This window comes from Bidens hawaiensis, unplaced genomic scaffold, assembly GCF_021521415.1.
Source record: "Bidens hawaiensis isolate Kalapana, Puna unplaced genomic scaffold, B.hawaiensis_p1.1 tig00022382_1, whole genome shotgun sequence".
Classification (NCBI taxonomy): Eukaryota; Viridiplantae; Streptophyta; class Magnoliopsida; order Asterales; family Asteraceae; genus Bidens; species Bidens hawaiensis.
The window spans coordinates 364613-370612 of NW_027493491.1; the positions used below are offsets into that span (position 1 = coordinate 364613).

At 36.1% G+C, this 6000-nt stretch overlaps 1 pseudogene; it reads right to left on the minus strand.

Annotated features, from left to right (window-relative positions):
- Positions 1–2014: 2014 nt before the first annotated feature.
- On the minus strand, positions 2015–3929 carry LOC143565512 (ETHYLENE INSENSITIVE 3-like 1 protein pseudogene; annotated as a pseudogene).
- Positions 3930–6000: the final 2071 nt, after the last annotated feature.

Here is a 6000-nt window from a genome sequence, read left to right on the forward strand (position 1 = left end):
TCCGAGCCACGTTGGGCTTGGACTCGGCCTCGGTCTCTTTTCTCTTAACAGGTTGAAATGTTGAGCTCAAGCTCGGCTGATAAAAAGCTTGAGCTAGCTTGTGTATTTTTTTTATTTTTATATTTTTCGCATAATTAATGCATGTAAAAAAGTAAAAGCTAATATAAAACATACACATAAATAGGAGTATATAAATTGAGCTTTAAATGAACAATGTTTTTTAAAATGAGCTTAGAGCAAGATTTGAACCATCAAACTTTAGACAACCCTAGTTGTAACTTCGCAAATTTTGCTTTTATTCTAGATGATTACCGTGCCGAATAAAATATATGTTATTAGTAGATAAGTCTTGAAATTATCAAATTTGTAATCTAAACACCAGACGTTAAATAAAACAAAACAAGGTGTTATTAAATAATCTTACTACATCATCAGTAACTTAAATTATAGTTAAACATCAACATCCAATTAAATTCAATATCTTCATCCTAACCTAAAGTCAAAAAATTGTACCTTAGAAACTACTAAACTTTTGGTGCCTTTTAGAATATTTTGGTGTTACTATTTATAAAATAAAGAGTATTTTTAGGACCTAGTCACATTTGATCCAATAGTATAAAAAATCGAAACTTTAGAACACAAACATATAGACACCTAATAATTGTATAGGTTGTTCACTAGTTTAGGTAGTATATTTTGACAAAGTTGGTGCACTAATTCAATAGGAATAACATCAAACAATAACACAAGGGTAGGACAAAACCAAGACTAAGCTAAGAGCCTAAGACAAATCTATATCCCCCAAGAGATTTTTAACCTTCATCTAGATGTCTTCAAGAACTCACATTATCGATAAAAAAAATCTCTTCACTAATAATAATAATAATAATAATAAACTTTGATGATGTTTAATGATTTGTTATAATTCTTATGCTTATCCTTTCTATGACTATAAGTATTCATTTGCTGCCTATTAGGAGCTAAGAAAAGATTCTTGAAACGATATGTCATTTTCATGTACGGGTATTGAAAACACCTAAATTAGATAATTTAGTTAAATCTTCACTTAGATCACGTTGACACATAAGAACTCTAGATTATCACCCTTATCATAAAAACAAATAAAATAAAGTTATATTTTCATTGAGATCATAGAATTTTAGGTTAAACGGCCTTGTGAAACACATGGACACGACTTCTTGAAAATAACAACAGGTGATATAAACAAGCACGTGCGAGCGCTACGACATTCTCTAAATAGGAAAAGTATATAAAGAAATTCAGATTTTTTTCCTTCTTTTCTTGTCGCAATCTAACGTAATAATTTTGACTCGTTTTTACTTAGCACGTTTTTTTTTCTGATTCAAAAGTAAGATATATTATATTATATTATAATAATGGATAGGCATAATTCAACCACACAATCAAAAAAGTCACAAATTTAAGACTAATTTATGAACATAATTCATGATTTGACAAGAGAAACATAATTTCCCATATCAATCACCACAAAAATCAACAAAAATAGTAACAATTAGGTCCAAAGCACATCCATAAACACCACAATAGCATAAGTCAAAACATCCATTGATGACTTTATCCACCCATGAAGTTATGTTTTGTTGGTTAGTGGCCATCCAGCCAGCTACTTAGCTCTTCCTAAATTCTATCCATATCTGGGCCCCAAACCTTTGGACCCAAACAAAGTCACATGTTATTGTTACCTAATCTTTTAGTCAATTGGTCCCAACCTTTATCACTAACCCAACAACCCCCCACATGCCTTCACCTTTTACTTTTGTCTACATGATGACAAAACACATGTTACGTAATAATCCAAACACACAAAAACTAGCCACCAATAATTCATATAATCCACCACAATATAATTACACAAGTATTCATTTTGGACACAAGAAACATGGAAAACACGAGTGCATAGAAAGAGTTTTGTAATTATAACAAGCATCATTTCAAATATAAACTAACTTCATACTATAATACTATAGATCATGATGATAATGATAACGGTAATGGTAATGATGATTTCAGAGGTACCACAAGGACATATCCGGGGTCGGGTTTGGGTTTGACTCGCCAGAAAAGTCCACACCTCCTAGATTGAACGGGGACTGCGACTCGAATCTGAAATCCAAATTATTGTTTGCGTCGAAAGCAGGGTTGTATGCTGTTTTGTTGTCAAACTGAAAACCTGTTGGCATGAACGTTGACTGACCCGAATTCATATTTGACTCGACTACACCTTGACCAAAAAAGTCGTCATCGAGCTGGATCGGGAACTTTTGCTTCTGAAGGTCAGTGATAACATCGATATTCGTGGGATTGAGATTTCGGTTGGAGTTTTGGTGATTAGTGTCGTAAAACGACATGAGGTCAGAAATAGCACGTTGACCATCACCCGGAAGCCCAAACTGTGAAGTGGCACTAAATGCAGCAGCAACATCCGGGTTAATGGGTTGACCCGTGCTTATCTTGGGTTGACCAAATGGCGGCAGAGTGAACACGGGTTCTTTCATTTGGAAGCTTAGAGTGGACCCACGAGGCGGGTTATGATTCGGGTTAGGTGAAGGCCGATATTGACAATTCATCTGGTGATTGTTTCTTGAAACTCGGTCAGTAAACCCGAGACGCGTGTCACTATACGGGCATTGAGAAAACTCACATGTGTAGATCTTTGGTGGTTGCTGGTCATCTGACACCTGCTTCCTTTTCTGAATCACAAAGTTTTCCGGGCTCGGGATTTCAACGAGTTCACCTTTGACTTGACCGAGTTGACCCAGTTGCGGGCCCATCATCCCGAGGTTATAAATATTAGTAACCTCAACGGGCTGCGGTTTGCACTCTTCCACTTCAATGGGCTGATCATCTTCCACACCCTCCACGTCATAATCACTAGCGTCGGTAATATAAAATGAACCGGATCCAGACCCGGGCCCGGTCCTGGGCCCGCCTGCTATAGCTTCTTCCTGGTTGATAATAGCAAGCCATGTGGTGCTTTCTTTAGCCGTCATTTTATCTTGCAAACATTTAGATTGTCTAACGAGCTTGCGAATCTTCGCAATATCAGGCGACATGTGTTTAATCACAGCCGTTAAAACCCCAACTTTCCACGCCTTTTTGAGATCGTGCGGTTTCTTATACGGTGGGGTCCCATTCTCTTTCGGTAACCCGAGCTGTGACCACCATTCTTCATTCCCAGTGGGCCACCATGGTGGTGCCACACCCTTCTCCAACGGGAATCGCCTCTGTGGTGGGTCACAATGCTGCATCAAAGCCGACAATAACGACCCGAGAGTCGTGTCTTGAAGTTCTTGCAACGTGTGCGGGGTGGAAACCGGTGTCAAACTATCATCGTCTTTCCCAGGAATCGAGTGATCCGATTGGTATTTGGATATTGCAGAAGGCCCGTTTCGGTCAAACCGGACCTTTTCCTTCCACCAGGCCCGGAGGTTATCAGACGCCCCGCTAACGGGCTTCCCGTTTTCCGGAATGATCCCATAAACAAACCCTTGAGCCTTGCAAACTTCCATCATTTTGAGCATGTATTTCAAGATCCCGTCTTGAGCCCGAGACATTTTCTTTCGTCTCGCTTGTTCTTGAGACTGTCGTTGCTTAGTGGTATCGATCCCATCTTTTCCTTTGTTCTGATCTTTTAACCGCCTTAACAGCATACGATCTCGCCACATCCTCCGTTCCAGCTCATCAACATCCATTTCTTCATCACTGTAATCTTCCTCCACGGGCTCAGGTTCAGGAGCCCGTTGCTGTTCTCCCTCACAGTTATTAGCACCCGAAAGGAAATCAAGGTTTCCATAAAATCCCATTTCTTCAAAGATCCCCATAACTCACAAATCAAGAAAGTATTTTGATTCGATAAACTTAAAATACCACTTTAATCACTCACACCGGCACACGATCACATAAATCGTAGATCGATTATATCTTTTACCCTGCAAGAAACCCAAAATAACATCATTTATCTAATAACACAAGATCAGTTAAAAACTTAAAATCATATCTAAGCTATAAGCTTCTTATGCTTAAAAGTTTCAATTTTTACCACTAAAACTATAGCTTTATCAACAAAAGATTAATACACATAATGAAAAAACATCAAATATGATCTTAAAAGATTCCTTTTATTTTATAATTCTTACAAACAAACAAACACTTACACATAAATATAATCCCAATCAAAACAGATTTAAGTTTCATAGATCTAATCAAAAAGTATAATAACAATAATCAATCCATCAAAAACAAAACAACTTCAATTAATAATCATCATAAAGGGTTGATTCACAATCAATCCAAAAAACCCAAATTAAAACAAACCCAGATCAAAATCGGAACAGATCGAATTAATACCAGCAACGAAACCCAGATCGAAATCACAAAATTATGAAAACCCATGAAAAGGGTTTTGAGATTGATAGAGAAGTGAAGTGGGTTTTGAATAAAAAGGAATAAAAGATGAAGAAATGAACTCACCAGAATGAATCACGAAGACTCTGGTTATTGGCATCTGAAAGAAAGTGGAAATGAAACATGGAAGAAAGTCGTCTTCGGCTGCTTTTGTGGAGGCTGGAAGAGAGAGAGAGAGAGAGATGCAATTAATTAATTAATTAATTACGTATTGCTACAAATAAGGTAAGTACACGTATTATCAGTCATCTTTCTACTTTTAGGAACACAGCTATGCTATGCAATTACAAATATCTATTCCTCAAAGTTACTTTATAACCAAAGAAAGTTTTGTGTATTTATGTAAAAACTAAAAGCAAATTCAATTAATTCTAAAAGCTAAAGTAAAATGTTTTTATTTGAGAATATAACTAAATCTTTTTATTGAATATATTCCCAATTTGTAGGAAAAAATTCTCAAAATAAGCATTTATAAAAACAAATTTCAAGTTTTAAATAACATTTGTAAAAAATTTCAGAAATATGTATTTTAAATTAGTTGTGATAAGTAGTTTGTAGAACCAATTAAAACTTGCAGCGTGTCATTAAACTAACCATAATGAGCATGTTCGCTAATCATTTACTCGTCACGACTAAATAAGTTTCATGTCTCGTAATCAACGCCCACGAGTAATTCATAAGTCCTTTATTTGCGACGACTAGTTTACCCGGTTTACATCCCCCCGACACGAGTAGTTTATTAGTAATTAACTCGTCGCGACTAGTTTAACCTTATAATCTATTCGTCGTGACTAAATGACTTATGAATTACTCGTGGGCGTTAATTACGAGGCATGAAACTTATTTAGTCGTGACGAGCAAATGATTAGTGAACGTGCTCGTTATGGTTAGTTTAAGGACACGTGACAAGTTCTAATTGGTTTCTACAAACTACTCGTCATAACTAAGCTTAAAATTTGTTTTCATAAATGCTTATTTTGGGAATTTTCCCTTTTTTTAATTATCGTTTTGGTCAAATTTGGCGACTAGCTGTCTGATTTATTGATGACTATTACGTCAGATACGTGTTTGATGTATTCGAGTAATCAATGTGGTTTTATCGTTTGAGGTGGCATACGCATACGCCCTAAAACTGCATGTTGGCATCTTAAATCATGACTCATAGCTTCGGCACGTAAGTAACAACGTGTAACGGTGAAGATACTTTAACGGTGTGGCTTCATAAAAGCGATTTTACACGTGTTTACATGTTTGTGAAACTATGTTTACTTATATAATGATTGTGCTATATGTGTACAAACCAAATAAGCTTTAAAATATGATTTGGTATCGTTATCAATTTAACTAAAATCACCACACCACGTATGGACTCCAATATGATTTATTCATTCTAATGGATCGTTTTAGTACTTAAAAACACCTTAGGGCACGACTTATGTTGTGCGGTAGTTGTATAATCAACCTGTTTATCACGCTTAAAGCTTAACCTAAAATGATAACTCAACATTAATGAAGAAACACAGATCCGAACTGGATAGTCCGAACTCGAGTTTA